The sequence below is a fragment of the Macrobrachium rosenbergii genome, chromosome 17, assembly GCF_040412425.1.
Source record: "Macrobrachium rosenbergii isolate ZJJX-2024 chromosome 17, ASM4041242v1, whole genome shotgun sequence".
Classification (NCBI taxonomy): Eukaryota; Metazoa; Arthropoda; class Malacostraca; order Decapoda; family Palaemonidae; genus Macrobrachium; species Macrobrachium rosenbergii.
This window is the reverse complement of record NC_089757.1, coordinates 12,258,770-12,271,269: the sequence shown is the minus strand read 5'-3', so window position 1 is coordinate 12,271,269 and position 12,500 is coordinate 12,258,770. Positions and strand designations below refer to the sequence as shown.

Here is a 12,500-nt window from a genome sequence, read left to right as displayed (position 1 = left end):
GGCTGGACAGCAAAACTGAAAAAAGGAAGAGGGAATGGAGGTAAAGCAGAAGGCTAAAAAGTGGTACAACTACGGCCAGACCTTGAATGCGGGCAAAGGGAAGCTGCAAACACTCTTCAGTTCTTTCCCTTAGACCAACAACAGGCGCACTGACAACACTAACCCCCTACGAGCGTCACGAAACTCGTTTTTCTAAGGTGACGTCTACTGGATCATCAAGAAGTGAGATTCACTAACATTTTGATACATCTTGCGGAGAGAGAGACAGACGTGGAAACAAACAAAAAGTCATTAGGAAATACTTACCTCCGTCCAATATCGTTGGCGGATGTAACGAAAGGAGACTTATTTTACGTAATCACGTCACCATTACTACTTCCGATCTGTAATTACAAAGGAATATTCAACCACAAATTCCATGTAATGTTTGAATGTCAAATTAAATAAAGTTTTAAACTGATACTAAACCCTTCATCCAAGTAAAACTTTACCTTTGAAAGTCTTCCCCGACCTTCACACTTCTTTCAGGACTTTTTCAGTGTGTATTTTAATGTACATATGTGCGTGCGTTATTCCACACACAAAACAGACACACGTACATATATATATATATATATATATATATATATATATATATATATATATATGTGTGTGTGTGTGTGTGTGTGTATGTATGTATATCTGTATGTATGTATGTATGTATGTATGTATATCTGCATGTGTGTATGTATGTATGTATGTATGTATGTATGTGTGTTTTGTGTGTGTAATTGGCTGAGTAATCTCTTCATACATTGTAATCACGGCTTCCATGGCTGCTCAAAGCTTCTTCCCAATTTTTAGCACACATACTGATACATTCCTTGCTTCACCTATTCTGCAACTCACTTCTCTCAGCTCATACTTTTGCGAATTAATACCTACATCCGTACAATCAAACACACACACACACACACACACACACACACACACACACACACACATATATATATATATATATATATATATATATATATATATATATATATATATATATATATATATATATATATATATATATATATATATATATATATATATATATATATATATATATATATATATATATATATATTATAGTGTTTGAGTGCACGGATGCATGTATTAATTCGCAAAAGTATGAGCTGAGAAATGTGAGTTGTATAATAGGTGAAGCAAGGAATGTAGCAGTATGTGTGCTAAAAATTGGGAAGAAACTTTGAGCAGCCATGGAAACCGTGATTACAATATATGAAGAGATTACTCAGCCAATTATCCTCTACAGAAGTGAAGTATAAGTGTATAAGAAAAAAAAGTGTAATCTGTTAAGATAAACCGCGTACACAACTTATTATAGGGGCGAAAAAATTGAAAATACTTGGAATTGGTAAAATAGCATTGGCTGAATCAAGTCGTATTGAGATGATCCGTTCATGTGGAAAGAATGGATGATGATAGACTGGCAAAAAGAGCTACGAATGGCGGAAAGATGGTGCGGAAGAGGAGTTACAAAAGAAAGGCCTTAACATCTTGGAAGAGAGAGTATGTGCAAGATAGAGATGAATAGGCCAGTAAGTATAGGGAGGTTTGACACGTTCGTGATGAGCCGCCGTGAGTGTATGAAAAGGTTAATGTTAGAGAAGTTACCTGAAAAAAAAAGTTGTTTTCTCAATGAGTCAATAGCTATCTCAGCTTTTATCATGAGCCACCCAGTGTTAGGGAAAGCCGCTAACTGTTGCATTTATATATATATATATATATATATATATATATATATATATATATATATATATATATATATATATGTGTGTGTGTGTGTGTGTGTGTGTATATGTGTGTGTTTGTGTATGTATATATATATATATATATATATATATATATATATATATATATATATATATATATATATATATATATATATATATATATATATATATATATATATATATATATATATATATTATATAATACATTGAAAACGTTGGCCTACTTTACTGACGACACTGCTGCGATATTATTTCAAAAATTTATTTTTCCTTTCTATTTTATTTTGTTGCTTTTGATGGGAGTTTCATTTTTGTTAAGCTTATGTTTTGTCTTTTATTTCATAATATTTTGTAATCCCGTCACTTGCTTATAATTACTTTTTGTTTTATTTAACTTCAAAAGATCTTTTTTACCTGGTGTTTTTCATTTTAATTAGTATATTATCATTATTTTCTTTGTAATATTCATATAATTCATGTCGAGATTTTTATCGATAATATAACATTAAAGGAAAAATAAATAGCTCAACTAATTAACCTAAATTCAATAAAAAAAAATAAAATTTGACGTCATCTTAGTTCAAACTGATTTTTTCATTTTAGTACAGCGTTTTCAGCCATGCCAATAACTACGGTTGTTTGGAATCGAGCCTCATCTTCATAATCATGCAGTTTTTGTCTGTCTGTCTGTCTGTTCGTAACATAATTACCAAGAAAAGCTCTGAGTTGCAAAATGTCTACCATAATTAAACAAATAAAAGTCGTCCATCGCAAAACAACAGACACTTCGCTATCAAAATACATTAGACCAGCGGAGTTAATTTCGAAAATGAAATTTCCGACACGCGAGGAATCTTTCAAAATGAAAATGTTTTGCTTAATTTAATTGAATGTCAGGCATAGTTAATGTTCCACCAGAGTTCGCTCGTCCAAATGGCGTTTTGTTTTTTTCTTTTTTCATGTCGATGTGCATGCATGTTGCTTTTCTTAAATTTTATGTAACTGGTGACCATTTTTTTTTTATAAAGGAATAAATTTAAAAAAAGGAAATCCTGAATTAACGGCAGTACAGGGCATTGCCAAGTTTATAAAAGAACACAAGTACACCTGTATAATATTTTTCACTCAAATGAACACCTATAATAGATTATTCAGTCACAATACACCTGTATAAGAAATTATTCAGTCACATACCACCTTTTTCAGGAATTATTTAATTATAAGAACACTTTTATACAAGATTACTCAGTCACAGGAAATCCTACATAAGAGAGTGTTCAATCACCGAAATAATTGTACAACTAATTATTCAATAACCAGAACACCAGACCATCAACATAATAAAACATTCAATGACAAGAACATCTATTTAAGAAGTCACTCATAATAACGACATCACCAATGAAAGACAATGTTCAATCACAGGGACACCTGTATTGGAGATTTTTTTGAATCACAGGTAATTGCCAAGTCTCGCCTGAACAAAGAAATTGCCATGATCGATCCCGGAGGGTAAAAGCATCCAATGTGCTTCTTCTGAACTAAGCTTTGATGTACCCGGCGTGTAGTCAATGGTGATGGATAGCAGACAAGGTGAAGGTGAGCGTTGGGTGGGCAGTGTCATCCCCAAAAAGTTGCTGACATTCGGAATATATATATATATATATATATATATATATATATATATATATATATATATATATAAATTATATATATATATATATATATATATATGTATATACATACACGCAATACGAGTACATGTTGATGTCCATACATACAGAGATAGCTATAGATATTTATGCAGTAGCACCTCAACTTATCAGACGCTCTGGTGGTCTGACTTTCCTACAAGTAACAACGACTATCAAGTATCAAAGACCTTACTTTATAGCCTGCACTCAAATATTTTCTATATATCTTACAGCTGACAACAATTCCACAGATTTTCTAACCTAATACAACCTGAACTTTAAACTTGACATTTAATTTAGGAAAATTATTTCAGTATGTCATATCTAAAATAGTAGCACAGCAAAAAAATTATCACAATAATGATGCTAATAATTACAGAAGTCCGTTCAGTTAATGCGTCACTGTACACACACACACACACACACACACACACACACACACACACACACACATATATATATATATATATATATATATATATATATATATATATATAAATATATGTGTGTGCGTATATAATATATACTGTTTATATATACACATATATAAAGATGTATAATATATATGTATACACATACATACATATATACAGTATATAATATATATATATATATATATATATATATATATATATATATATATATATATATATATATATTACATATAGAGAGAGAGACTTGTGGACTGCGCAATGTCATTTGATTTGGCTATTGTCAACACCTGGTTTGAAAAGAAAGAAAATCGGCACATCACATACAACAGTGGAGCAAGAGAAAGTCAAATTGACTTCCTCATGCGCAGATCACATCTGAGAGGGGTGAGAACATGTAAAATTTTAAATGGAGAGTGTGTCAGCACAGCACAGGGTGTTGGTAATGGACTTGGAAATAAAGAACACAGTAAAAGGTAGGCCTGCACGTGTCCCTTCAACAATCAAGTGGTGGAAGCTGACACAGGAGGAGGAAGCGAGGTAGGAATTTAAGGAGAGAGTATTGACGGAACTTAGATTTCAAGAGGGAGTGCAAGAATGGTGGAATCACAACAGTGTGGTGATGGAGTTAGTGGGTGGAGAGGTGCTGGGAAAGACATCTGGAAAGAAACCTCCTGACGATAAGGAAACCTGGAGGTGGAATGATGAAGTGAAAGAGGTGGTGAAAGCCAAAGGAGATGCAAAAAAGATCTGGGAAAAGTATGGACAACAAGAAGATAAGGAGAGGTACCAATGACATAAGAAACAAGTACAGAAGGCAGTTGCACAAGAAAAGGAAAGAGCATTAGATGACACGTACGAAGAGCTGGAAACACCTGAGGGGGAGAGAAAAATTCACAGAATTGCAAAGTCGAAGGACAAGAACACCAAAGACTACTCACATATAAAACAGGTTAAGGATGGGAATGGAGTGCTTTTATGCAACGAGGATAAGATAAAGAAGAGATGGAAAGAATATTATGAACACCTGTTAAATGCAGAAAACCCTAGAAAATTCTTTGAAGATGGATTCCAGAACCTTGGTATGAATGACAAATACTATCAGCAGGAAGGAAGCAAAGAAGGCACTAAAGAAGATGAAAAATGGTAAAGCAATAGGACCAGATGGAATTCTTGCAGAGGTGTGGAAGAGCCTGGGAGAAGAAGGAATAGACATGCTGTGGGACCTAGCAAAGAAAATATACAGTCAGGAAAAGATGCCAAAAGAATGGAGAGAAAGTTTATTGTGCCTGTCTATAAAGGGAAGGTGACATCCAGGATTGTGCAAACTACAGAGGAATGTAGTTAATGTCTCACACCAAGAAAATCTGGAAAAGAATAATGGATCAAAGAATTAGAGAAGAAACATCTGTAGATGAAGAACAGTTTGGTTTCATGCCAGGAAGAGGAAAGACATGCAGTGTTTGCACTCCGACAGATGATGGAAAAACACTGGGAAAAGCACAAAGGACTGCACAGAGTATTAATAGATCTGGAAAAGGCATATGATAGAGTACCAAGCCAAGAGGTTTGGAGGTGCATGCCAGTAAAGGGAACACCGGAGAAGTATGTGAGGTTGGTCCAAGATATGTATGAAGGAGCAAAAACACAGGTTAGAAGCAGTGTTGGCTTAACTGAAAGCATATCAGTAAGAGTTGGTTTACACCCGGGATCTGCTTTAAGTCCATATCTTTATGACCTGATAATGGATGTGCTATCTCAAGGAATAAGAGATCATTCCTCCCTGGTGCATGTTGTTTGCTGATGACATTGTGTTATGCAGCACCAACAGAGGGGTAGTGGAGTCAAAACTAGAGCAATGGAGGAAGGTACTGGAAGACGGAGGTTTAAAGATCAGTAGGAAGAAGACTGAATGCTTAACTTTTTTATGAATATCGAGACTCCGAGATTAGTATGGAAGGGACAAAGTTGAACCGAGTAGAAAAATTTAAGTACCTTGGTTCAACAGTGGCTGATGATGGAAATCTGGATGCAGAAATAACACATAGAGCGCAGGGTGGATGGAAAAATTGCAGAAAGATATCAGGTGTCTTGTGGGACCGCAGAATCAATATGAAGGTTAAAGGAAGAGTGAGACCAGGTTTGATATATGGAGCAGAAACATGGCCGGTAGAAAGAGAGTGAAAGAGAAGAAATTGGATGCGGTAGACAAGAAAAAAAAGGAACTAACAACTTAAAACCGACAATCATTTAAATTTTCATATTCCTAGAACCATCAGTAGCTTAGTTATTAATGTACACTTAAATAAAAATCACCAAGGTGATGCCTGTGTTCATAAAATATTCGTACCAAACAATAACAGCAATGAAACTTATGTCGAGGAGAATGGCAGATCCATCTCACAAAGATTGATTGAGCAGTAACGATCAGCAAGATATGGTACAGAGAGCTCGGGATATTGGTCAGAGCACGAATTGGCCTGAGGCTAAGCTATTTTTCAAAAGTGTATATCTGCCCAATACAAAAGAGAGATTCTGGAATCCGCCATCATCAGTCAAACTGAGGATATGAACCTATCAGGAGGGCAGTGGAAATCTGGTTTCACGGACGAGTTAATATTAAGACCGACCCTCAAGCAAGTGCTCCGACGGACTCGACCCCCAGATTCGACCCGAGTGGAAGCTCCCATGAACTAAGACAACGAAAGATTGATCGCTTTCATTAAAGGACCACAGTCATTTCTTATCCTATCGAAGTCGTTATTCTATACTTGAATATTCCATACAAAAACTCTTGTCTCTTACCCACTCTCCACATTCTACACTGACCAGGACTGACGTACTGTCAGTTGAAATATATGATGTTTCGTGGTATTCTATGGAACTTAATTTCATACACACACATACATACACACACACACAAACATATATATATATATATATATATATATATATATATATATATATATATATATATATATGTATGTATGTATGTATGTATGTATGTATACATATATATATATATATATAATTATATCCCACTTGCAACCTGGCAGTGATTTTTTTTTACGACTAAAGCAAAACTCTTTTCCATTTGTTAAGCTGAATTCACAATTGAAGATAGTAAATGGAATCAGTGAGAGGATATGCAAGAAAAACATCACAGATGTGGAATATTCTGTTCACTTAAAACTCCTCCATTTTTATCCATCCCTTCACGACGAAATCAAAACCCCCCAAAATACTTATGAGTTTCTCATAATTCCCAACTCCATTTCCTCCCCATTCATCATAAAAAAAACAGATTTATATATGATCTTCACTGCACCGAGGTTTTAGATTATGATACATGGTCAAACTTTAAACTTCCCACCCGGTCTCCCGTCAAAGTTTTAAGATATGCTGTATCAGCACCACGCTCCCGCCCGGCACGTCTCAGACTTCGTATTGCCTCTGGGGTTACTGAGCGAGTGTGTGTGTGTGTGAAAATAAATAATATATATATATATATATATATATATATATATATATATATATATATATATTTATATACATATATATATATATATATATATATATATATATATATATATATATATAAATATATATATTTATATATACATATATATATATATATATATATATATATATATATATATATATATATATATATATATATATATATATATATATATTAGGGACATGTGGCAGCAATGGGTGGCTACTATACGTCTTCTCCTCTATTATATAGATGTCTGCAAAAAGTGTTAACATTTAGTTTGCATAAAATCTTTTAGGGTGTTCCTAGCCCTAAGCACTTCAAAACGGTTTCAGGAAACGGACTTTAGCTGCTTTTCCTCACCCGGAATCGATCTCGTGACTTTGCTTGTGACGCTCAGCTCGGAACATGGGATTAAGACGTCAAAATGTTCCGTATAATTAAAGAGTAATTTAGACAGACGACGAGTGAGGTAGCATCGAGTGAATGTGAATGAAGAAGGGCAAAATATGTCTACGAACATCATTCTTTCTTGCTAACCATTAAACCAGTGATTAGTAAAATCTATAGACTTACAGAAATTACAGACATGAGGTTCCTCTCGACGAACTGCGATGAGTATTCGAGTGGTATTACCTAGCGTTTTAGTGAATAATGATGGTAGAGAAAAAGACTGTTTATGTTTTTGCAGGTATAATTATTATCGATTTATAAATACTTATTAGGTGCCAATTAGCAAAGAGTTAATTCTGTTCAATTGTACATATTTTATTACTGGCGGACGAAATACCCGTACCAATATGAGAACATGACTTTCCTAATACTCTCTCTCTCTCTCTCTCTCTCTCTCTCTCTCTCTCTCTCTCTCTCTCTCTCTCTCTCTCTCTTCTAAAAATAAGAACCCAATCTCTGTTTGAGTAATAGCCTGCTCTGCAGTTTAAGCCACTGACAGCCATGAGAATGCATAAAAACGCGAAGGTAATTTCGTAAACGAAAAATGGTGCTTCCTAAAGAGATTTTGGGAGTAGCTGAAAAATTTAGCTTGAACTAATTGGACAATAGATAAAGGTAATGTTTTAATATCTCACTTGATTTAAATGGATGGCTGCGTGTCTCCAGACATGTTTGTAAACATACTGAATCTCCAAACATGATCCGAGTAGGCTGACTTCTTATGAGGCTTTTCCATGTGCCTGCATATTCTGTTAGGGGTTGGTTTGCAAACACGCTGACTTCTTTTGATAGTGAAGTGATAGACCTTCATCCCTTCCTAAAATATTACGGAAATTATGATATATAATCATCTAGCAGTCGTGGCATGTTATAAGGGTCTGTTGAGTAATTCGAGTTAGAATTTTGTTATACATTTTGTTTTCTAGTTTCCATTTTTTGTGTGAATTTATAAATATAATTTCTTGGTCAAGAAGACTGTATGTTGGGAAGTTAATAAAAGTAATTCGTCATGCTCACGTGTAGTAAAACTAGTATTGTCTTCCCGCTCTCTTTCTTGTTTAAAGGAAGCATAATGATCAGTTACTACCGATACTTGTAGCAAAGATGGAGAGAGAGAGAGAGAGAGAGAGAGAGAGAGAGAGAGAGAGAGAGAGAGAGAGAGAGATACATGCACACATCTTACAGGGAGAGAGAGAGAGAGAGGGAAAAGAACATACATGCACACATCTTACAGGAGAGAGAGAGAGAGAGAGAGAAAAGAACATACATGCACACATCTTACAGAGAGAGAGAGAGAGAGAGAGAGAGAGAGAGAGAGAGAGAGAGAGAGAGAGAGAGAGAGAGAGAGAGAAAAGAACATGCACACATCTTACAGAGAGAGAGAGAGAGAGAGAGAGAGAGAGAAAGAACATACATGCACACATCTTACAGAGAGAGAGAGAGAGAGAGAGAGAGAGAGAGAGAGAGAGAGAGAGAGAGAGAGAGAGAGAGAAAAGAACATACATGCACACATCTTACAGAGAGAGAGAGAGAGAGAGAGAAGAGAGAACATACATGCACACATCTTAGAGAGAGAGAGAGAGAGAGAGAGAGAGAGAGAGAGAGAGAGAGAGAGAGAAGAACATGCATGCACACATCTTACAGAGAGAGAGAGAGAGAGAGAGAGAGAGAGAGAGAGAGAGAGAGACAGACAGAGAGACAGAGAGAAGAACATACATGCACACATCTTACAGAGAGAGAGAGAGAGAGAGAGAGAGAGAGAGAGAGAGAGAAGAACATGCATGCACAAATCTTACTGTTACAAAACAAAGATACACGCACACGCAAGCATAATTATGATACCTATTTAAATTCGTTACCTTCAAAAAACCACTTGGCCATTAGGATAAAGTAAGCAAACTATCACCGGAAAATAAATGAAAAGAAATACGAATATGACCCACTTCCTGACAAATCTAATACCCGAGCAACGGCCGACGATCCCTCTATTATGAAGCGCGTAATCCCGCGGATTATCGTTGCAGGGGCCAGGGGATGAGGATTTTCCCCTGTTGCCGGAACGTTTGAAAAAATATCAGTCAATACAGAAATGTGATGTCTCGTTTATTTGTTAAAAGATAATTTCTATTTAGCACGGATTCGTGACTGAAAGGATATAACCAGTTGATCTGCGTGCTGTCATCTGATGTAATAAGTTATTCACAGAGCGTGATTATTCGTGACTAAATGAATGGCCCAAGAGCAGCCTGCATCAGAATGTGTCACTGGAGAGAGAGAGAGAGAGAGAGAGAGAGAGAGAGAGAGAGAGAGAGAGAGAGAGAGAGAGCAAATGTAATGTATCTAAAATTTATCAGAAGAAAGTTAAAATTTTTGTGCACCGGACGTCGATCAGAAAAAAACTGGACAAACTGGATGGAAATTATCCTTCGACTGGAACACTTTAGGGAGTTTTATATTCCTCACAAAGTATAAAAATGCCAGAAAAAATAAAGCCTTATACAGGTATTGGATGAAAAGTGTTGTTTTGGTCAAAATTGTCAGTGGTCATAATTTTGCATCGCTTGTTTATAACAACAGGACTAATAAAATACTTATTGAACTCCTTTCAAGACGCCATTCGAAGACAGTCGGCCGCAAGCCAGGGCCAGTCATATGGATTTTGATCGTGACCCAGATAAAGACCTGGAACCTCACTGCTCTTGAGATAAGCCAAGATTAGATAAATGTTGACTGATGCTGCTGTCATCATCCCATCAAATATTGCTGCAAACATTAACACACAAATAACTATTTAGTTTATGGTTCCTACATTCAGAATGTATCTAAAATATACCTCGACCAGTTTTAGATACTTTCTGAACGTAAGAACTACAAACAAAATAATTATCTGTTAATGTTTGCAGCATTACCTGACAGGTTTTACTGACGGTACCTCATAAATCTAATGACAGCAGCTTCGATGAAGATACATCCAACGTTATTGAAATTTGCTGATCTCAGTTACGTGCCAGATCTTCATCTCGGTCACTGTCAAAATCCACTTGACTGGCCTTTGGCTCAGAGCCGACCTTCTCCGAATGGCCCAATGAAAACATGTCAGTATCTGATTAGCCCCGTGGTCATAAAAGAGGCGTTGCAAAATTATGACCACTTGAAATTCTGATCGAACAACACATTGATAAAAGATCCTTAAAGGCTTTTTTGATCTAATATTTTCATGCTTTTTGAGAATATGAAGCTGTACAGTTTCAGTCGAAGGATAACTTTTGTCCAGTTTATCCCAGTTTCTTAACAACCTTTCAGGCACTAAAATTTTTATTTTATCTTGTTCATCTCAAGATTTGGACACTTAATAACACATAACCTTTCATTCAACACTACAGCGCAAGAAAGTTAACAAAACATGAGCTTTCCGCCAATCAGAACGATATGAACTATTTTGTTTGTTAAAAGTCCTACGGGAAGTCTGCTGATGTGAAAACAACTTCAAATTTATAAAGGTTGTAAAATTATTAATAAACGCTGCAATTTTGGTAATCGTTTACATGCTTTTTTTTCTGGTTAATTTACAGCCAATAAGATTTTCTAGTAAAATGGCTGAGAACATGAAAATCCTGGTAACGTATGTTGTATACTAATACGTTTAAAATCTTAAAATTAATGTCAGGACACACACGCATACATGTACAGTACACAAACACACCACACACACACACACACACACACACATATATATATATATATATATATATATATATATATATATATATATATATATATATATATATATATATATATATATATATAATATAATCAGTGGTGGGAGGGTAGACATTATCTTGTAATTAGATGTACTCTGTTTTCAATCCACCAACGTTCCTTGACCACAGTTTTCTTATTTTCAAATTCATTACTGTCTGAATCTTTTTAATGTATGTATATATTTTTGTCCTTTTAGTCTTGAAAATGGGACAACTGTGGTCCAGACGTGCTGGTGAACTGATACATACATAGAGACTTACATACATACATATACATAAACACACACATATATATATATATATACTGTATATATATATATATATATATATATATATATATATATATATATATATATATATATATATATATATATATATATATATATATATATATATATATATATATATATATATATATATATTTATAAAAGTATATCCCTAAAAATAAGCCAACGGCTGAATAATAACATTGATTTCTTGTTGTGTATCTTTCCAACAGATAACATTATGCCCTACTTATCTCTCCGCAAAATGCGCTTCATGGCATCTATTTTGCGTTTTAATACATGGATAATGAAGTCGCGCGCCATCATGAGCAGTGGCCATCATGGGTTCGAACACGACGGGAAAACAAGCATTCGGACAAGTGAAATATTTCGAAACATTAACTTTGCCTGACACCCAATTAGTTTAAGCTGGAATTTTTGGCATTATTTTGAAGGATTCTTTTCGGCGTCGAATTTTTCAGTTTCGAAATTAACTCCATCGTTTTTTTTTTATATTTGCATGACAGCTAAATTAGTTTGAAAGAGAGAGAGAGAGAGAGAGAGAGAGAGAGAGAGAGAGAGAGAGAGAGAGAGAGAGAATTAACACTTTTT

The 12,500-nt window shown here is 34.9% G+C and overlaps 1 long non-coding RNA gene across 1 annotated transcript in view; it reads right to left on the bottom strand.

Annotated features, from left to right (window-relative positions):
- The window catches only part of LOC136847738 (uncharacterized), a 121,952-nt gene that overhangs the window by 63,355 nt on the left and 46,097 nt on the right, over positions 1 to 12,500 (bottom strand). Inside the window, exon 2 of the long non-coding RNA XR_010855819.1 lies at positions 307 to 383. This is a non-coding gene — a long non-coding RNA (uncharacterized lncRNA). The remainder of the gene's footprint in view (positions 1 to 306; positions 384 to 12,500) is intronic.